At 33.2% G+C, this 23,784-nt stretch overlaps 1 protein-coding gene across 1 annotated transcript in view; it reads left to right on the top strand.

Moving 5' to 3' along the window:
• B3GALT1 (beta-1,3-galactosyltransferase 1) overlaps positions 1 to 23,784 on the top strand; it is a 620,917-nt gene that overhangs the window by 175,954 nt on the left and 421,179 nt on the right. Inside the window, exon 2 of the mRNA XM_074303205.1 lies at positions 17,478 to 17,572. The gene's annotated coding sequence lies outside the window, so the exon portion shown is untranslated. The remainder of the gene's footprint in view (positions 1 to 17,477; positions 17,573 to 23,784) is intronic.

The raw sequence follows: 23,784 nt of genomic DNA, 5'->3' as shown, positions 1-23,784 counted from the left end.
ATCCTCATCTCTAAAATTAAATTCTTCAGTGTAATAACCTGTGAAGTCCCGTTTAGAATTTTTATTTAATAGCTAAAGTTCTCATACTAGACATCCTTGGAAACCATTCAAATTTTAGTCACTGGTTGTATATTATTTCCTCAGATATGATACAAGAACACCCATTAAACATTAAGAATTCATTGTCATTAATTTATCATAACCTCTGACTTTTCATTTAACTCATAATTTCCCTGTACTGACTGACTGTGTTTATATTTTCCTAGTTCTAATGAATGTGAAACCATTCCTGATTGGTAGATAAGTTATCCTATAGATCTTATAAAGAGATTATAACTAATCTCTCAACCTGTTTTATTTCCATACTATTCAATGATTATGCTACATCCTAGGCTAAAGTATTTCCTCTTCCTATCCTCTTTCATTATCTCACATCATCTCACTAAACATCAGGTTGGATATTCTACTATCACTGGTTTTCCAGACCTATTAAGATGAACAGAATTTTGTAGCAATAAATGTCACTTCAGTACTAAAGAGATTTGCAGTTTTCTTAGTTTTAGTCTGTTACAGCTTTAAGGTGCATAGAAGTCTACAGTGGGCTTTTACTTTGTTTTTCCTGTTTGATAAAATGATTTATCCCAATTTATAATTTTGCCAGTTTTTCTAAGGCTGCAAGGAAAGCCAGAAATCATTAATCCTACTCCTTCTTCATTGAGAATTATGCTTTTGGGCCCAGGGACATTCACATTTTCTATCATTCTCATTATTCTCCTGACTTCCTTGAAGATTATTGAAAAGATGAAAGCAATTTCATTAGTGTCATCTGTAAGACATATTTAATATTAAATGGCAAGTTGCTAATCTAAAATATTGTTTCTCAGACCAATGGGAATCCCCTAGAGGACAAATGAATGTATATATGATAACATAAATATCAGAGAAGATAAATAACAGACTAAATCTATTATATAACCCTGCTTAGAAACCTTTGCAATAGAAAATAGATCATAAATAACTTATTTTCTATATAATTAATTATACCATAATAAAATAGTTCAGAATTGAAATTAGCTTCTTAAGGCAGCCACATCAGGCATAGTTCAGTACTAAGAATTTTTGAAAAGTTTGCAAGTTAATGAATATGATAAAAATATGTGGTCCTCTTCATAACTATAACCACAGCAGCTAATTCACATTGCCCTAAAGACAACCAGATTAATGTGACTGTAACTCATGGCAGCTCCACCCAATATTTGGCATGTAAAATCATTCTGCCTAAGTTCACAAGCCTTATTAATTCTATTCCCAACTTTACTCTGGGAATAACTCATAACTATACATTATAGTATTTTCCCTTTGACTTCTCTCTTAAACCAAACCTTATTGAGATGTATAGAGAGTGGAATTGTAAAATGTTTGTGATGGGAGATGGGAATCAGTACAATGGGATAGATTCACATATTTGATTAGACAAAGATTATAAAGGTGCATACATAGTGGTATTCTAGCCTTGCAAGTACATTTAAATTAGAATGTTTCTTTCATTTTTATTTCCTTCTATGGAGGAAAAGGACCTAGAAATTATCTTAAAATATTCTTTCATATTTTGCAAATTCCTCTGATATTTCCCTCCAATAAGATGCAAATTCTGAAGAAGTTATGTTTACATCTTGAGCTCTTAGCAAGATATTTGATATGTAGTAGTTATATAATAAATACTTGTTATGAATAAATATAACAAATTTCTTAAGATTGTCTCAGGATCTACATTTTATTTAGGAATTCTTGTCTTCCCATTTGCTCAACCATCCTGTCAACATATTGGATTTTTTTTTCATTTTTGATTTTTCTCTTCTGCTATTCAAGGAAAAAAATCATGTATTACTTACTATATGATGTCCAGAAGTCCCTTTGCAATTCCAGGAACCCATCGCTAATAATGCTATGTTAGCATGCCATACTGTAAAATTCACTCCAGAATCCCATGACTGCTTTCTACCACTTGATATCAGATTAATCCCAATATTTGAACATCTCTGAATCTCAGTTTCTTCACTTGTAAAATGAAGAGATTGGATTCTGCTAAGGAAATTCCAGCTCTAAATTCCTAACCTAGTGATTCTGTGATTTAATGGAACTTTAAGTTATTCCTGCTTGTTAAAGAAGAGCTTATGCAGACATATGTCTGGAGAATTCATCCCCTACCATTTGAAAATTTGGATTTGGGGTTCAGGTACATCCCTATCTCTCCTTGCTCTCATGGTGTTATTGACGTCAGTAAAGGTTGGCATGAAGGTGATCAACTTTATTAGTATCACCTGTAAGCCACATTTCACATTAAATGACACAGTGGTATCACCAGCAGTGAGATCATCAAAATCTATAGAAAAAGAAAAAAGAGAAAGTGACCTTTTACTTGAATTTTTAGGAAATATTTCTCTAGTTATTTGTGTACATGACTGTAAATAATTCTGGCAGCTAAAATAAAATGAGTGGATTGGCCAGCTACTTTCAAATTGTTTGATCATCCGAGACATATAGGTTCCACAATAGATAGAGCACTGGCCCTGAAGTCAGGAGGACTTGAGTTCAAATCTAACTTCAAAAACTTAATACTTCCTAACTGTATGACCTTGGACAAGTCATTTCAAGTCACTTATTATTATTGTTATTATTATTATTTGTTGTTGTTGTTTTTTGTTTTGTTTTGCTGAGGCAATTGGGGTTAAGTGACTTGCCTAGACTTGAACTCAAGTCCTCTTGACTTCAGAGCCACTTCAAGTCACTTAACCCCAGTTGCCTTGTCTCCTTCCAAAAATATATTGTGTGGTCATCTTTATGTTTTCATTATAGGAAATGCCAAAAGATCCCAACAAGTAAAATTAAACAAAAAGCAAAAACAAATAAAGACATGGATAAATCTTTTTAGTTTAAAGTTAGACTGAATTTTCTCCTGGAATATAGTCACAATATTCACTCTCCCAAGCAGAGTGGAATAGGATGTAGGATTCTCATGGGTAATTTTGGAAAACAGAACTGGCCCTTGCATATAAAGTTGGTATAAGTATTGTATTGTGACAAAAATTGTATGCTGAGGTGTGAGTCTCTCTTGCACCTAATTCCCAGTACTAAGAATGAGCATATGGAAAAGAAGTCTATACAGCAATAGAAAGAAGAATAAAGTTACAAAACTGAGATTTATTTGGATGATAAGACAAAAGAAAGGAAAACGGATAATGCAGTAAGACTCTATAATAATATGAAAGTAAGGTCCAAGGAAACATTTTTAGTGAAACTATAACATATTGCTTTGGTTTGATCTCTATTGTAAGTTACTAGACCATTTTATGGGAACTATAATGTCACCACAAATGCGTGTCTCACAAAAAATAATAGAGGACATTACTGATTCTGCTGTGATGGCCACTGCAGAGAAGGTATTAGCCCCATTTATCAACATAACTTTGTAACTAATAGCATAGTATTTTCTATGAGCATTCATTTACAAAAAAAAAAAAAAAAAAAACAAACAAAAAACCTCTCTATTCAACATTTTAAAATAATCACTTCCTTTTAGATACATTCCATCTGCTTGTCAACTATAAGTAAATTCTACTGCATTTTCTGTGAAACAGACTGAAATACCAACAAAGCAAGGCAACAAAAAAATCCTAAAGCACATTTATTTTGAATTTTTAAAAAGTATCAACAAAGTGCATTACACTTGGAAGTTCTCTTTGTTATTCTCTATAAATTTTATGGAGATGTTATTATACCTTTGTCATTAAAAATTAAGCAACAACATTAAAATAGAACACATACAATATAGTATTCCATTAAGGCAAATAATTCTTCATGATAAAAAAAAGCTCAGTGGTCAGATGCAACTGAATATCATACTTCTTCCATCTTTAAAAAAAAAAAAACCTGTACAATTGAATAAAAAGAAAAACTGTCTTGAAAACTATATTTTGAAGCTGGGGAGAGACTAACTCTGACTTTGACCTCTTATCCATGTATAAAGATTAGCCAATACCCCGACCCCTTATTTGAACATCCATATGAGCTTTGATTAATGAGTTTGGAATAATAGAAATAAAAGGTAAAGGGAACAGAAAAGCATAGTACCTTGCATTAGTAGGCACTTAGGAAGCCTTTGCCAAAACTCTTTTAAAAACTCTTGCCTCTATATACTTTATTTATGTATTTGTTTACATGTTGTATCCTCCATTACACAGCTTGTGGAGGACAAGAATTTTTTTTTTTGGTCTCTTTTTGTATCCCCAGTGCTTAGCACAGTACTTGTCATTTCTTAGGGGATTAATAGATGATTATTATGATAGTAACATTTGCTGAATTACATTAACTTGAAAAATGATGGGAAGACTAGTATGTGAGGGATTCTCTAATATAAAGAACCACTAAGTAGCTGAGTAACTTTAACAAAGCTTTTAACATTGTTGAGACTAAGGTTCCTCATGCCTGAAATGATTGGATGATCTCTCTAGGTCTCCCATCCAGTATTGTATTTCCTTTCTAACTTTGTATTCTTCTAAATGGGGAAACATAATAAAAGCTGCTTTAAAATAGGTGCAGAAGAACATATTATAAAGACTACTTCAAATAATTATAAAGATTGATTATTCAAATTCTGACTCATATCCCTTCATGCTATTCCCTTTTTGCACATTTTTCTGCTTATTATTTTTATTATTTTATGTGAAACCCCATCAATTTGATTTACCAGTTATAGTCAAAGATATAGGGATAGAGTCAAAAGTAATTGCCTAAAATTGGGCATGCCACTTGCTTGTTTTATGGTTATCATTTATCTGCATCATCATTGCTACTCTTAAAATGAATAATAAGAAATTGAGCTGTTTCACTATATTTTTATTTAAATAGGCTTTTCCTAAACAGACCAGAGCACTTTTGAATTAGAATGATGTGATAGAAAGAATATTTGACTCAGAGTCCAAACTGGGCATGAGGACTGATTCTAATGTTACTAGGCTATATAAGGTTGGTCAAGTAAGTACCTTAACTTGTCTCAAAAACCTTGTTCAGTACCTTCCTCATAGGGCTATTTGATAAAATCACTTTTTAAAGATTACTTTATTAAAGCAGGATGATGTATGTCAAAATTAGTCAGTCTTTCTTTGTGATTTTACTTTCTTGGTTTAACTGCCTTAAATTATGATCTATGGATAGTGGATAAATAGGATTTCCTAAAGTCAAGATACTTTGGGTTCATTCCATTTTCCACTTGCTCGTACTACAAAATCTTGGCAGGCTGACTCTGCAAGCATAAGGGGGACAGATTTGAGATCCATTTATTCATGGTTACATATATAGAAGTGATTGTATATTTGGGATTCCTCTCTCTACCACCAGGGAGCCACTGTGCTACATGTCAAAGTCAGAGACTCAACTATTAGAAATTCAACTTTTTAAAGACTGTTTTTAGAAAGTACTTTTTTAATGAACAGTTTCTGTAGGGGACAGATTTTGTTTTCTTCAATAATCAAAACTCACCTCCTACTTAATTGCTACTACTTTCCCCAATGCAGCTAGCTTTGGGGAAGTAATAGAGTAACAAATATCTCCATCTACTTAAGCTACACCATTTAATAGGAATATTTCCTCAAGTCATTACTTTAAAATGGGTTGAGCACAAATTCATTTATCATTGCTCTCCTATGCTAATAATGAGCCAACTCCCAGGCCTTACCATTACTGATCTTAGAATGAATATATGAAGAGCTGAATGGACAAAAATAATAATAAATAAGAGGGAGAGAGCAGAGCTTTTAAAATTCCATTAAGAATCTTTCTACAATAAGAACACTAATTATTTTACTCCTTTTTGTTTGTATAAAACTTAATCATATGGAAAGTCAATGTGACAGAAAGATGCTTTTGAGTGTGAGGTTAAGTAGTTCAGGACACTAGAATTCCATTAGGTAAATTTATTTTTCTGGGTCATTAACTGTCAAGTTAATGGGAGGATTAAAGCTTGTAAAAATTCCTGATCCCTGGACTTCTATTTCTATCCAGAAACATTATTGAATCAAAGGTGAAAAAGATTCCAGGGTTGAGGAAAACCAATCACTCTCAACAAATCCAGACTTTTAATTCCCAGAGACAATTCTTTCACATCAGAATTAGATATTATTACTAGTGAATCTTGTCTAGTTGAGCTCTATCTTCCTTATGTAAAATTAGCCAAAACATCTCCTGGCTCCAAACTCTGTAAGAATTAGATGGGCTTGGTTTTATTTAGTGGTGGTGGTGGTTGTTATTTGTTTGTTTTTTGTTACTGTCTTCAGAATTTTTTGCAGAAACAATGGCTGAGTATATTGATCCTTAATGATTCTTTCTCTGCTCTGCCATCGAGTGAAATTGACCTCAGATGATATATTCAATCTCATCTAGTGCTCCCAAAGACAATATTTTCATTGAACCATTCATTGTATTTAGTGGTAATTCTAACCTAACTAAGCCTCATCACTACAATTCTAACTCCTGATGGGCCTAGTGCCCATTCAAGGTAAGGATCAAGTACCTAGGGCCAGAAAGGACTACAGAAATCATCTACCATTTTATTTGAAAGGTGAGGAAACTGAGGTCCAAAGAGATTAGCAATTACCCAGAATAGATAAGTACTAAGTTCTAAGCAATAGTTGAAATCCAATTCCCTTAATTTTAAATCCTATCTTTTCATAGATTAAAAAAAATCTTTTAAAAAATAGTTATTTAGGGACATCATTTCTTAATTGACAATATCTATAAGAGAATTGTAGAACTTTATAATTTTAGAGGATGAATGGAATGTCACAATAAAATCTGAAGAAATATGACCTATTCTTTGTCCTAACCAAGATATCTATTCCCTGTATCTCTTAGTTCTTTCCCAGGCCATCATTCTTGATTCTATTCTTTTATCTATTGATTTTTGGTGAATCAGTTAAACTTAAAAATATTTTCAGCTCTTGAATCCCTTACCTCCTCATGCTATCATTGTTTTCATCTCACCATACCTTCTACCCTGGACCTTGTCAATTCCCATGTTCTGAATTATTGCCTCTAAACAGATAGTTTCTAGACCCATAGATCCAGCCTTAAGGACTTTCTTAAATCCAAATTCATATTAAAACTGTTTTCTTGAACATCTCAAATTCGATGTCAAGTAAACATCTTCAAATCAAAATTTCCAAAACAGAACTCATTATTTTTACTAAAAACCCCTCAACCTCTTTCAAAAATTCCTTGTTGTCAAAAGTACCATGATTGTCCTGTCATTCATACTGATATAATCTTCAATTATTTAGGTAATTAGCAGAATTTTACTCAGGTCCTCAGGTCCAAATTCAGCATTTTCCCACTGATAAGAACTACTTCTCCTTAGGATATTGAAGATTAGAAAGGACAGAAATTGTAGTATCTTGATTGATAATTATTTGATTAGATTTATTGTATGGTATGTATGCTAACATGTAACCAGAACTAGGCAGAAATAACTTTGTTGGTATTCTTATTCAGGGTTTATTTTCTCCATCCCTATTGCCACATAGCTTTACAAGTGTTTTTTTAAGCATTTCATTTATTACTTTAAATTATTTCTGTACATTTGTATACCTACATGTATATACACATTTCTTCTGTTAGAAAGTAATTTCTATAGCAGTCACTGCCACTCACCCATGGAGCTAAGCCCATGACTATTCAGAGCTGTTCCTTCCAAACAGAAATTCTCAGAAAATGGTGGGACAAGTAGCTGGTGCAAAACAAACCTGAGAATCTATCTAGAAACTCTCAATAGCATCATAGTGAATCATAGAGCACATCCAATGGGCCAAACATAAAGAAAATATGACCAAGGAGACACAGTTGCTATTACTCATGTTAAGCCTCTACTAGCTACAAGGTTTAGGCCATCCTACTTGTATTTATTTCTGGCCTTACAATTATATCTCTAGAGGCACTTCTGGAGCCAGAGAACACATCTTCTAATTCTGAGTCCTAGTCTTGGAGTCATAAACTGGAGTTTAAATCTTACCTTTGGTATTTAGTTAAAGTAACTCTGAGGAAGTCATGAGCTCTCTGGGCTTCAGCTATAATTGAAAATTTATCTAGAATATACTATGGACAAAACCCTCTGTCAAAACAAAGACAAAAATTAAATAGTTTCTGGGATCCAAATGTTTTTCTCTTATAAAATGGGGACAATAATAAATTCTCTATCTAGACATAAAAAAGGTTTCATAAATCTTAAAATGGAATAGAAATGACAAAAGATAGGAGTTTGTTTTGTTTTGTTTTATTTTTGTATCTCCACATTACCACCAGAAGCACAACAGTGAGTATTGATTCCACAAGCTTTTATTAAGTGTTTACTAAATATACTGTTATAGTTCTGGGTAAAAGGAAATCAAGTATGAGGTATGACAAAATCCCTGTCCTCAAGGAATTCATCCTCAAAGATGAGATAGAAAAAGTGGGACTTATGTACAGTAAAGAATGAAATGTAAGGAATAGTCATGGAACAAAGCAGAGATCTAGACAAAATATTCCAGGAAAACTTGAAGATAAGGTCAGGAAATGCCACATGAAAGTTTTCACTGGAATTTAAACATGAAGAAAGAGAACATTTTTTTTTATTTTTATGCAAATTGTTTTGTGAATCACATTGGGAGAAAAAAATCAGAACAAAAGAGAAAAACAATAGAAGAAGGAAATAAAAAGAAGTGAACATAGCATATGTTGATTTACATTCAATCTCCACAGTTATTTTGCTGAATGCATATGGCATTTTCTATCCAAAATTTGTTGGGATTGCCTTGGATCACTGAACTACTGAGAAGAACCAGGCCTTTCATAGTTGATCGTTGAACATTCTTGATGTTATTGTGTACGATATGTTGCTGGTTCTGCTTGTTTCACTCACCATCAGTTCATGTAAATCATTCCTTTCTAAAATCAGCTTGTTCATCATTTTTTAAAGAAAAACAATATCCCATTACCTTCATATACCACAATTTGTTCAGCCATTCCCCAGTTAATGGTTTCTACTCATTTTCTGATTCTTTGCTACTACAAAAAGAGCTGTTACAAAGATTTTTGCACACATGGGTCCTTTTGCTTCCTTTGATTTCTTTGGGATACAGACCTAATAGTGGTACTGCTGAATCAAAGGGGTATAGATAGTTTTGTAGCCCTTTGGGTGTAATTCCAAATGATCTCCAAAATGGATGGATCATTTCATAACTCTACCAATAATGGATTAGTGTCTTTTCCCACTTTTCCTACATCTCCAATGTTTATCATTATCTTCTCCTCTCATCTTAGCCAATCTGGGAGTTATGAGGTAGTACCTCAGAGCTATTTTAATTTGAATTTCTCTAATCAATGGTGATTTGAGCATTTTTTCATATAACTATAGATAGTTTTAATTTCGTCATCTGAAAATTGCCTCATCATATGCTTTATCTTATCAATTGTGGAATGACTAATATGCTTATAAATTTGACACATCTCTTTATATATTTTAGAAAAAAAAAAAACCTTTATCTGAAACACTGGCTGTAAAAAATTTTCTCAGCATTGTTCTTCCCTCTTTAATCTTGTTTCTATAGATTTTATTTCTGCAAAAAACTTTTTTTATTTAACATAATCAAAGTTGTCCATTTTGCCTTTCATAATGTTCTCTAGGTCTTATTTGGTCATAAAGTCTTCCCTTCTCCAAAGATCGTATAGGTAAATTGTATCTTAGATTCCTAATTTGCTTATGATGCCATCATTTATGCTCAAATCATGTACTCATTTTGACCTCTTTTTGGTATGGGTTGTGAGATATAGATCTATGCCTAGTTTATGACATATCATTCTCCAGTTACCCCAGCAATTTTTAGTGAGTTCTTATCCCAGAAACTGGAGTTTTGAGGTTTATCAAATACTGGATTAATAAAGACTTTATTATTGTGTGATGTGTATCTAATCTATTCCACTGGTGTATAACTCTTATTCTTAACTAGTACCAAATGACTGTGCTTTCTAATATAGTTTTAGGTCTGCTAAGCCACATTCTTTGTATTTTTTTTTCATTAATCCTTTGCATATACATTAATATATTTACTACTTCATTGTTTACAGTACCTTTATAAAAATGTACTTTCCTTCCTTATCTCTTTTAATTAGATCTATTTTTACTTTTGCTTTTTCTGAGATCAGAATTGCTACCCCTACTTTTTTTTTTTTTTTTCTTTCAGGTAAAGCATAATAAATTCTGTTGCACCCTTTTACCTTTACTCTGAATGTGTCCCTCTGTGTCAAATGTGTTTCTTAAAACAACATATTATAAGATTCTATTTTTTAATCCACTCTGCTCTTTGTTTCTGTTTTATAGGAGAATTCATTTGATTCACATGCGCAGTGAGGATTACCAACTTTGCATTTCCCTCTATCTTATTATCTTCCCTGTATATACTTTTGTTCTTTCTTTTCTCTTTGTCCTTAGTAGTGTTTTGTTGAGGGTTTTTGACCTACTACACCCACTGCTTTATCTTCTATCACTCCTCTCTCTTTCTCTTACTTTTTTTCCCCTAGTGTTTCTGCCCTCCCTTCTATCCAGATCCTCTCTTTTCTTTATTCTTTCTCCTCCTACTTCTTTAGAGGGGTAGATAAATTTCTTGTTGATCTGTTTTGATTGACTATTTCATTGGCTTTCTCAGACTCCATTTGAGCTGGGTTGAATATACATTTCACCCTTATGAGAATGACCTTTCTTGAAGTTTTTCTAGTCTATCTTAAGTTGGAGAGTGGTTTCATTCCATCAGATTCTGTCAGAAGTCATGTGGTTTACAAGGGAAACTGGAAGAGCTCCAACATCTTCCTGGTTTCATTATTCCATCTTTTCTCCACAATGGGAAGAGAATAATTTTAAAACATAGGAGTAGGAGGAAATATATTCCAGTCATTAGGCATATACTGTATTAACACCTGAAGGCAGGAAATGACAAGTTAATTGTTTAAGAGATGACTAGAATGTACCTAAATGCATGAAGGAGAAAATTATACAATAGAGGAAAAAACTTAGTCAGGAGCTAGATTTTAGTAGGTCTTCAAAGACAGGTTAAGGTTTTTACATTTTATCCTAAAGACAGTAGCCACTAAATGTTTTTAATTAAGAAAGTAAGTCAGATATACGCATTAAAATCATTTTAATGCCATGTGAGGGATAGGTTGAATCAGGGAGAATTGCCCTGTGTACAGAAAGTCAGGTAATATGATATTGAAGCTATTTCAGTGAGTGAGAATTCCCTCAAATAGGGCAGTTTCAATAGGAGGAGAGAATGGATGAGAAATATGGGATAGAGAAAAAATCAACTGGATTTAGCAACTAATCTTTAAATAATTTGAAGATTTTAAATAATACCTATCTACATGGCAATAACAAAAATATGTTCTGGAACACATAAACATTACTATGGTGAAACCTTCTTTAGGTTGATTTTAGGAGTGTGAGTATTTTGTATTTAGACTTCATTCTTTAGTGGAACTATTTACATTAGCTTTGAAAAAATTCCCAGGTAAGGTTGATCATTCAGTTCAGTAAAGAACCTTTACTACCAAGAAATGTTTTTCATGTCTCTATTAGTTATTAAGAGATACATAAAGGTATAAGACATAAGATTTATGGAGTATTCGAGGAGGACTAGGTTCTCTAGTGTGAAGTCTTATCGAGCCCTTTTCAGGGCTGTTTATCTATCTTTGGGGTTTATCTGTCACCCAACCCTCACCTATGGCTCTAAGAAACTGTAGAAAATGTAGGACATATGAGCCACATCAAAGTAAACTATCTCAGCAGATGGGCTAAACCAAGTTGAGGAGAATGTCTACCCACAATAGGTGAAGCCATACCCTTGTAGAACTGATGGATAAGAACAATTTATTACAATGGCCATGAAGAAAATTGAAGCAGTTCTTGTGGAAATTTTAGATCTTGATCAGATATCAAAAAATCCAAAGTCATCTACTACATCCTGGACTATGGCAAGTCTTGACTTTTGTCCTGCAACTGGACTTTGATGATTCTGGAAGAGAGTGAGATTGACAACTCATTTAAATCTAATTTACACACATTTCAAGACATTACACATCAGCCACTGTTTTACCCCATCATTGGGATGTCATTGATCCTCTTCAGAAATGGAGGATGAAGAAGAAGATATAAATCTCTGCAACCTAAAGGAACCTTAGCAAATGGATAAAAATAGAGTAAAGATGGGAAAGTGGATGAGTTTTGTCAGGACAATTTGTCTAAGAAAAATAGAACAGAAATATATTGAAGCTAATATTAAATTATTAGGTGTTCAGTAGCAAATCTTTGTTTGCCTCAATTTCCTGATCTGAAAAATGGGGACAATAAAAGCACCTACTTCCAAGGGTTATTGTAAGGATCTATTGAAATATTTTTTAAGTGTTTAACACAGTGTCTGGCATATAGTAAGCACTACATTAATGCTAACTATTATTACTAGCTTTTATCAATGACAATTGTCATTCATTATAGTTTTCACCACTTTAAAAATGCTTTGAATCTGCCATGTAGATATGCACACTTGATATTTAACATCTCCATCAAGTCTAGAGCAGCTTAGCCAAAATGTTGCTTTCTGCATATATGGTTATGCTACCAAGCTTTGAGAAGGGAAGGTTTTTTTTTTCCATAACTTTGGATGTGGAATAATTTATAAAACGTTGGGCTTAGAATCAGACTCATGTTCAAAATCTTCCTCAGATACTTCCTATCTATGATGACTCTAATACTTAACACTTGTCAAGCACTTAAAGCTCTATAAGACTCCTTATTTCATCAGCATTATTACAAACCACATTCTTGTAGAGCAAACACTGGCCCTTTTTGGGTGAACTCTTTTGAAATCTGCCAGAACCAGAAAGGGATGATGATGCAAGTGCCATTTACTATATGAACTTATCTCATGTTTCACTACTATAAACTACCTGTGCTTCCCATCACAATATTTTGGACTGAGAAGTCTTAAGTGCCATCACAGAAGTTTCTTGAATCCTCTCATCAAGGTATTAGTTATGCTCTTACTTTTACCAGGAAAGTACTCTTCATCTAGAAGTCTACACTTCCTGCTATCAAGATAGCTGAGGAGAGCTGATGAGAGTCAATCTGAGCACTCTGCACTTCAGTCAAACTTCACACCTTGTTTCTTGAACATGCACTACCCTTTTAATTTACATTACCTCAGAATTTTCTTTGATATTCCAGAAATGCCATGTTTCCTCATCCTCATCTATTGAAAACTATCCCAAAATAGAAGGGGCTGCCTTGACAGCTATATATTAAAAATGTTAGAGAAGTAACATACTTCATGAATGGATTGTTCTGGCTGGTCAAGGTTCTTCCAACTCTCAAATTCTATGAATTCCTACCCATGCTTCAAAAACCTGTGTCAGATGTTATCTTCTCCAAAATATATTCTATGATTTCTTCAATTAGTAACAGGCTAACCACTCACTTCACTAGCACTTTGTTTTGTAACTCTCCGATATATTTAACTAGAGAACATATCTGCCAGATGCTACTATTGTAGATAGCCTTGTGCTGACAACATTAAGTCCCATAATGCTACAGTAAGAAGTAAAGGCCTTCTTACTGAGATGAATATCCACTCAAAAGAAATCAGCCTAACAATTAATACAGGAAAAAATGCAAATATATGGAAAATGCATATTATCCCAATTATGCAATTAAATTGAATGGGCAATATATATATAGCAAGCTGAATTGAATTTAGGAAAATGTATAGAACTTTCAACAATCTAAAATTTTTCCTTGATATATATCTTTTTAATCTTAATGTTCTATAGGCTATATGACTGTAAATCACGGAGCACCCCCTTTTCTGAGAAATCAAAATTACAGATGACTTAAAGAACAGTAAATGTGTCAAAAACATAGACATCCTGCAGTGTTTAAACAACAATTATTTGTGTTTGGCATGATATACTGGATAGAAAGCTGGTCTTGGAACCAGTAAAAGCTAGGTTCAAGACCTACCTCCAAAATATTTGGGGTAGACCACTTATCCTCTAAATGTTCTAGGCAACTGTAATTTATTAAGCATTTACTATATTCAAGGTACTGGGTTAAACTGCAGAGAATGTGCCAATCTGACTTGGTAAAAGGAGATTCCTTATCTAGGAGTACCTTCTATCAATGAAGTCATAGATCTAATCTCTAGTCCTGTCCCTACTTGTGTGTAAGAATTGACCTAAACAATTGAATTGATGGGGAAATAAAAAGTAGATTAAGTCATACAAGGACAAAACAATATAATAAAGAGATAGGCACGTTTATTGCTATAGTGGGTGCCCATGAAATATTAAAAGGACTAGAGAAAGAATCTACTACATTGAATTCTATTTTTTTAAAGAAAAAAATGTTGGTTTATACAGTTTGTGATGAAGAAAAATTTGGATATATTTCTCCATGAAAAAGATAGGTGAAAGTGTTTATTTATCTGAAAACTTACCATGCTGGAATATTGCCCCATTTTATGATTGTAATTTGTTTGCATGTGGAATATTGCAGCTGTCATGGGCTTGGAGTTATAACTAATATGCATACTGTTGATTGTTAGGAGAGCCTTCAAATCCCTCATTGGTATTAGAGCCACCAGGAGCATCTGCACCTGTCTTCCCAGATGAAGTTGACTTGCTAGAAGGAGGATTTAGCATCATGTTTTCCATGTGGACAGTTATAGATATAAGCTGCCATTAGATTGTAAGATAACTAAACTTTGTTAAAAGGGGGATTCAAACTGAATGAAATACAGGCATAGCTCTTTATTTTATACTTCACTTTACTGTGTTTCATAGATATTGTGATTAAAAAAAAAGATTGAAAGTTTATGGCACTCTGCATCAGACAAGTCTATTGGAGACATTTTTCCAATAGTATATCATGTCTCTATGGGACATTTTGATAATTCTCACAATATTTCAAAGTTTTCATTATTCTATATTTATTTTGGTGATCTATGATCAGTGATCTTTGATGCTATTGTTGTAATTGTTCTGTGATGCTGCAAACCACGCCCATATAAATCAGTTAACTTTATCAATAAATGTTGTATATGTTACGACTTCTCCACCAACCTGCCATTCCCTCCATCTTTCTCCTTCTTTTCAGACCTCCCTATTCCCTAAGACATAATAGTATTGAAATTAGGGCAATTAATAATTCCACAAAAGTCTCTAAGTTTTTGAGTGAAAAGATGAGTCAAACTCTGTGGCAAATTTCCTTGTATTATTTTAAATAAGTTGTATCTTCAGCAGTTGTACTGATCAGTCGGCAGTAATCAATATTGAGAAAACACTCTTCACCAGCAAAAGGATTATCATTTGGTTAAGGCTCAGAAGATGCTTAGCATTTTTTAGCAATAAAGTATTTTTAGTTCAGCTAGACATAATGCTATTGCACACTTAATAGACTATAGTATAGTGTCAACATAACTTTTATATGCACTGTGAATCTAAAAAAAATTGTGACTTATTTTATAGCTATATTCAGTTTATTGTGGTAATCTGAAACCAAACCCACAATATATCTGAGGTATGTCTGGAGTTTAATTTAAAGAATTTAAATAAATTCTGATTCATTAATTGCAGATGACAAACAGGCTTTGTTTTAGTAAAAACTATTTCACTAGAGATTTTTTGGGTTATAATTCAGTTTGTAAAAGTCAGGTTAATTTTAGCTTGAAGTTCAGTAAATTAGTGTAGTTTGCTTTGTTCATGATTTAGTTTAAGATAATCTTTAAAACGTATCACTTTCTTTCTGAACAAGTTAGAGAAAAATTGGTCTCCATAAATGCATCATCTTTACTAGTTTTTGGGAAAAAATGATGAATTATAAACACAAAAGTTTCTTGAAGGCTTCATGGTTTAAAACTTTTCCAAATATGGAGAAGCTCTTAAAAATAATCTAAGTTTGGATTAGAGTTATAGGTTTTGTGGAAATTACTGGTGAACTCAAGAATATTTAGAAGAGAAATGGAAGACTGATAAAATGTGTATGTGTTTTGCATATGCATCACACGTGTGATTATACAATCACACACACATCCCAAGTAAGGTGATTTCTAACTTTCCTTACAAATGCGTAGAATTTTTACTCATTATTGGGCATATACTGCACCAACCACCTTCATTCTCTGAGCCTTCTGCATTCAAAAGGTACAAGGAATAAAGCACCTCAAAAGAATTAAAGTGCAATAAAAAGACCTGATAAGTCTCCTTCCCATTCCTCTGGATTGTATTGGCCCAACATCATTCTTACAGAGAACATCTGAGGTATCCCAACAGATCATAGAATTGCAGAATTAGTCTTTAAAGTTCATTTAATTAAAACTTCTTATTTTTATACTTTTATTCATATAGCTTTGAGTGAGGCAGTATCAACATTTTATCCCCATTGTACAGATGAGAAAGTCAAGACTCTGAGGGACTGACAGTGTTTGAGAGAGAATTTCAACAGTCTTCTAACTCCAAATCCAACTTCTTGTTCAATAGCATTTCCATTCCTCCTGTCCCTGCCAAACAAACAAAAAAGCAGGGGAGAAGAAACTTTCTAGGCTTGCAGACTGTGGAGAAGATGTTTGCCAAGTAAAGTCCGTGAAAAATGGATTCATCGCATTAGTGCCATCCATGATTGACTGCCAAAGCCAGCTTATTTTCTTTGCTAGCTCCAGAGGAGAATGCCTGTAATGTTGTGTTGATGGAAAGCCATCTTACAGAACATGCTGGCTGAGAGCAGTTTTTCACTGGCTCAGGTCAGCATTATTACAGACTTGATGGGGGTACTTAGGGCTCTGGAAAGGATTTTTAGATCAGGGAAAAAATAGGCACAAGAGATTAGGGACCAGAATGTGTTAGTTTTATCTCACAATACAGTAAAGCAATAAAACAGTCTGAGTAAAACCACAGACAGGAACGTCTAACCTAACACATTTCTATTTCTTAAGCAGGAATGCTCGCTATTTATAATGAGACCAAAGTGTAAAATTGTGGTCTAGGGAAAGTAAGTAATTGTGGAAAGTCCTAATTTCCCCTGGAGAAGACAATGTGGAAGTAATATGACTTTATAATGGCAAAAAATTACATTAGTCTCAAAGGTGAGTGAGGCTAGGTGATAAATCATTGGTAGCTCAAATCCAATTGTCCAACAAATAAGATGTCCAAAAAATCTGATTATCTTCTTTGTCTTTGTTTGGTAGAAGATACCAAGAGAAAATTATGTCATGTGGTTAAGAAGGAATCTGTCCCTCTTTAAATGCAGAATCACTCATTGCGATTTCACAAAGAAGCCCTAGAATAATAACTCTTAATTTTTTCCTCTGCCTCTTATTAGAACATCTATGTTTTTCCCTTTACTTTAGAAAAACTTCAAGAATTGATCAGCTTCAGAGTAGAGGGATTGAGTGAAAACATGGCAGCTAAACTTTGAGAGAAGAGCAGAAATTCTCATATGAAGGTAAAAGCTTGTGTGTTGTTTTTTCTCCACACTAATCTATGTCTTGCTGTTTTGAAATTCATGAAAATGTGAAATAAAGACCTAGTTACATTTTTCTAATTCATTAAAAGTGCTTCAAATTTGATTAAATAACTCATTTTATGGGATTCAAATATTATATTTTACAACAGTTTTGTCTAAAATTGACATGACCCTTGTATCCACTCATATCTCTATTTATTTGAGATCTAGAGATGTGTTTTTTTGAAGAAAAATGACTGAACTTTTTGTATTATTTATTTTACAAACTTGATGTTACCTAAGGATTGATAGAAGAGGCAGGTAGATGGCTCAGTGGACAGAGAGCTGGGTTGGAATTAGGAAGACAAGTTCAAGTCTAGTCTCAAATATTCATTAGTTGTGTGACCCTGGACCAGTTAGTGAACATCTATAGCCGACAATAACTTTGCCAAGAGAACCCTAGATAAGGTTCCAAAGAATCAAGTATGACTGACTGAACAGCAAGAATTGTTAGTCCCCTGTCCTCATATAATATCAAGAGGCTTCCCTTTCTCTCCTAGCATGCCATTATGGCTTCATTCCAATTCAAAGATAAAGTATTTGTGCAATGTCATTTATTTGTTCACTCTCCAACAGATATTTATTAAGTTCCTATAATGTTTGAAGAAGTATTCTATGTGCTGGAGATAAAAAGACAAAAATAAAAATAGTTTCTGTGTTCACAAAGTTTATCAAGCTCCTTGCGTATTTTGATCTTTTACTAAAAAAAAGTCCAATTATGTGAGTATAGGGGTTCAATTCAGTAATATTTTTCAAGTGCCTAGTATGAGCTAGGCACTAAGCTAACTGCTGGGAATAGAAATAAAAGAGAGAAAGACAGTATCTGCCCTCAAGGAACTTACATTCTAATGAGAGAAGATAAGACTCCAAATGAAACTAAAAAAGAAGGAAAGAAACCACGGGATTTCAAATAGAAAAATTCTTGTTCCATATACTTGAAACCAGGTAGAACTACAAAAGGAAAGTGGGGTGAGCTGAATGTCCAATTCCAGCCTTCAATTAAGGCAGACTTTGGAAAGAGTTACATGGTTCACACTCATGCCCTCCAATCAGAGAAAAAAGTATCCAAGTATTCAGGATTTCTTAGCCTTTTGGTGTCATGGACCCTTTTGAACCTCTGACAAAACCTATGGACTTCTCAGAATAATGTTTTTAAATCTAGAAATTATATGATCTTATGCAATATATTACAATCAATTACAAATGTAATTTTAAATTCTTCTTCAGAGAAACAAGTTAAGAAATTTTGCTCTAGTGCAAATCCTTCATTTTACAGATAAGAAAACTGAAATTCAAAGAAGTAAAATGATTTCTTCAATATGACATAAATAGTAACAGTTAGGATTAGAACTCAGATGTCCTGATTTATAGTTGTATGCTCTTTCCATAATCTCATGTTGCTGCTTGAAGACTGATGTGACTTCAGAATTTCTTATAGCATGTTAAGGTTTCTTTTTTTTTAATCCTTATATTTAATCTGAGTTATGATGTCATTCAGAATTTTCATTTGCATTATTAGTCATTGTACATATTTTTTCCCTAGCTAAGCCACTTTCACTCTTCATCAGCGAAGATTTCATCCATCAATATAAATGAGACTGTATCAGTCTTATGACCTCTTCAAGTCACATCAATCTTCAAAGGTTTTTTAGTTGTGTGAGTCTAATTTAAACACTGATTTAATCTCCTAAAATAATTACTGGTCTATGGAGTTCTGGTCCAAACACATTGGTCCAAATGTAAACCTTTTCTACAATGTTAGATAATCTAAGTCAGTAAAGTCAAACTCAAGTAGAAACAAGTGCTATTAACCCCTGTATGAGAATGTCTTCATATCACATACTAACTTTGAAAACCACATATGAACTTATGCTTTGTTGTATTTTTATTTTATTTTAATTATATTTTATGCTTGTTTGGCTCCACTTGAGAAAATTGTCAATGTGTAGTGTTGACATGCATTTGACACCTTGGGTCTAAGTCACCTTAGATAGATAGCAGAAGTATGGGTGGGATGCCTGCTGACATGATAAGGATTACATTGTCAAAGAGCCAATTTTGGTCCTTTAGTAAAATCCTAGAAATTCTAATTATAATAAGCTACTATATTTTGTTTGATTATTATTCTTTTATTTGGGTAACTAGATGGAATAGTGATAAAGTACTGGTATTAGAATCAGAAAGATGCATCCTCATGAGTTCAAATGATACTCAGACATTTACTAGTCATGTGAACCTGGGCAAGCTACTTAACCCTGTTTGTCTCAGTTTTCTTTTCCTCATGCATTAGATGATCTGGAAAAGGAAATGTCAAACCATTGTAATGTCCCTGCCAAAAAAAACACAAACAGGCTTTTTGTTTGTTTGTTTGTTTTTTTATTTATAATTTTTTTCCACAGTATATATGCATGAGTATTTTTTTTATAATATTATCCCTTGTATCCATTTTTTCAAATTTTCCCCTCCCTTCCTCCACTCCCTCCCCGCAATGACAGGCAATCCCATACATTTTACATGTGTTACAATTTAACCTAGATACAATATATGTGTGTAAATACCATTTTCTTGTTGCACATTAATTATTAGCTTCCGAAGGTATAAGTAACCTGGGTAGATAGACAGTAGTGCTAACAATTTACATTCAGTGTTCCTTCTCTGGGTGTAGTTATTTCTGTCCATCATTGATCAACTGGAAGTGAGCAAAAACCACAAACAGGTTTTGAGAGGACTAAACAACAATAACACAAATCCTTTTATTCAATATAATTTATAATAATGTGATCATTGTTAATGATAATCAATATAATTAATGATAAATATTTCCTACCCAGAAAACCAAAATCCTCTTTGATATTTACTTAGAGGCAACGTGATTGAGAGTCTCAGCTTTGTCTCCTAGCAATATCTATTAGGAAATTCAGTTTCAGAGAAGATAATTTTGTGTGTGTGTGTGTGTGTGTGTGTGTGTGTGTGTGTGTGTGTGTGTGTGTGTATACACATTATGTGTGTGTACTATGTATAAGCTGTTATTCACACAAGTATGTGTGAATACTATGATCACCTAATCCTAAATTCCTTTTTGATAGTCAAAGTTTTCATCTTTTTTATATTCCAATAAAATAAAACTGCATGGTGAATTAAGAATGATTTCCTTCAAAATGCTGCATGCAGATACTGTAAATGCTAATCTAGTAACAGTCTAAGTATGAGATCTTGAAAGCTGTTTAATGCCATTCATAAGACAGAATTGATGTTTCTATTTCTCTATATGCCATGGAATCAAGAAACAGGAAGGGAAAGGGGAACCTTTCTGAAAAGCTTTTGCTTTGTTCCCTAGTGTTAGAAACTAAATACAGCAAAAAAGTTTTTAAAATCAAGAAAGGATGAACATTTCTGTGATTCCTACTTTGATTCAAATTGGGAATGAGAAAAGAAAAAGAACAAAAATCATTTTATAGAGAATAGAAAAATATAAATTTGCCATCAACATGTGTCTTATTTTTTATTTTGAAATCATATATTCAATACCTTATTTATGTCAAATGATTAATAATTTAATGTTAACGTTGTTGTTCAGCTGTATTCCATTCTTCATGGCCGTATGGAACATATCATGGTGATACTGTGCATGGACTTTTCTTGACAATGCTACTTGAGTAGTTTGTCATTTCTTTCTCCAGAGGTAAATAGAGATTAAGTGATTTGACAAGGGTCACACACGTGGTAAGTGTCTGAAGCCGATTTGAACTCAGGTCTTCCTGACTTCCAGGCCCAGCACTCTGCCACTTAACATTAATAACAAAATAATAACTATAAATTTATGTGTATCAATACCTAGTTTGTGATGGGGTGAAATTTTCCATTCCAAGAGAAATTGTTGAAAAATTTCCCACTGTACCTGACACTTTAATCAATTATCACTATAGAAAATACAAAACATAGAAAATACAGAACCATAATGAAAGCAGAAAAATAGGAGTACTATTGCACTAGAACTCTATAATTTAGGGGAAACTGACAGCATTGCTAATTCAGGAGGTAGAGCCAATTAATCTTAGAAATAATGAAAATTCTAAATTTTTGTTGTTGTTCAGTCATATCCAGCTCTCTGTAACCTATTTCAGACTTTCTAGAGTGGTTTGCCATTTCATTGTCCAGCTCATTTTACAAAAGAGGAAACTGAGGCAAAGAGGTTTAATTGACTTGTCCTAATCAAACAGCTAGTGTTAGAGACAGGATTTGAACTCAGATCTTCCTGACTTTAGATCCAGCATTCACTATACCACCTAGCTACCTCCAATAGTTTAAATGAAATAACATATTAACAGGTGCTTTTCATTTAGTAACAACACATGATGTGATTTTCTCTACTCACTGGACTACTTTTCTGTATTTCTTTTTAGTAGTCTCCCAAGAAGTATCTTCATAGTATTCTAAGATTTCAGTAAAAACGTTTGTCTTCTTGTCGTAACATCTGTCTCCATTCATTTTATGGGATCTCTTCACTTATTTTATCCTAGAAGAAAACTTTCTGGCTTAAAACCTGAGATCTATCCTTATGGTCTTATCTTTTCCCCAAGTGCTTTCCCCAGACTCAAGAATTTCTAGTTGTGGCTCTGAGAAGATGTTACTCTTCTCCTTGAGGATCTTATTGTTGATTTGGAATGAAATATGAAGCAACCAGACAGCAACTTAAGAGAGAAGTGCTTCCAATGGCTGTCCAAACTAGTCTTTTGTCATTTTTAGTCTTTCTTGAATATGGCTATTTCTGCCTTATACATACCGTCTTTACTCAAACTTATGATCTGAGTCATTCATTTCACAAGAATTGACTGGATACTTGCTTCCTAAAGATTTGAATTCAAACACTGGCTTTTGCATTTACTCATTTCCATTACATCAAGTTACTTAAACCCCATGCAGCAGGATGGTTATGAAGAAACTTTTCCCTAGTAATTTAGTTCTACATAAATGTGATATGTCATTAAGCACTGCATTATATTACAATTGGACAGATAATGCTAGAAGAATTCAGAGGATGGAGAGATCAGTACAAAAGGGTTGGAGATGTTGAATTTTGTGCTAGACTTCAAAGAATAAGCAATTTTTCAATAACCAGAAATGATATGGATGGATAATTCCAGGCATGAGTAAGAAAAGGAAAAGTAGGAAATATGGAATGAATATATCTTGTATTAGTATCTTTGTATTTTTATTTAAATCTTATATTGTTGTTTGGGGAAGTTAAATGGATGATAGAATTCTAAGGTGGAAGTTGTGATGACACATCTTTCTGAACTCAACTCTGATCCCAGATACTTATTAATTATGTGAAACTGGCCAAGCCATTTAACCTTGTTTGCCTCAGTTTCCTCATCTATAAAATGATCAGAAGAAGGAAATGTCAAATAACTTTATATTTTTGCCAAGAAATCTCAAATGGGGTCACCAAAGGTCATATTTGACTAATCAACTGAACAATTCTTATTTACCTTTCCATATAGTTATGTCTTCATTTCCCAACTAGAGTGTTAATGGCAAAGCCATATCTTACACTTCATTTGTGTCCCCAAATATACTTAGATTCCTAGACTATATGTGTTCAATTAATATTTACTAGAGAAATGAATAAATGAATGAATGAGCAGAGAAACTTGGTTAAAGACATTTTGTACTAATGGGTAATGACAGAATCAAGCTAGGTAGTCATTCAAATGTCAGGGGGAATTTGCCCTTGATCATATAAAGAATTGGAGTTTTTTAAGCAAAAGAACGATAAGATGAGTTCAATGTTTTTCATATTTGATAACAATATTCAAGAGGGGAGCCTGAAAATGGGATGTCTTTTAAAAGACTTTAAACTAGTAAAGGCATGAGATTATATGGGTTGTGAAAAGAAGAACCAGTAGACAAAGTCATAAATAAATATTTTAAAAGGAATATCAACAGGATGTCATATATAAAGAATGAATAAGAGGGATAGGCCAAAAAGAACATAACATATATGGTACCAATGGCAGAATAGGAAATTTGATGGGAAGAGAATCCATTTGGTGAGAGTCAAGAAGGAGATGGATGAGTCACTGCAGAGAAAGTCCACTTATAAATTTTGTCTGCACTCAATTCTGGTTAAACTCTCTCTCCAAAGGAAA

The sequence above is a fragment of the Sminthopsis crassicaudata genome, chromosome 3 (assembly GCF_048593235.1).
Source record: "Sminthopsis crassicaudata isolate SCR6 chromosome 3, ASM4859323v1, whole genome shotgun sequence".
Lineage (NCBI taxonomy): Eukaryota > Metazoa > Chordata > Mammalia > Dasyuromorphia > Dasyuridae > Sminthopsis > Sminthopsis crassicaudata.
The sequence above is the reverse complement of the archived record's forward strand: the minus strand, read 5'-3'. Positions and strand labels throughout refer to the sequence as shown.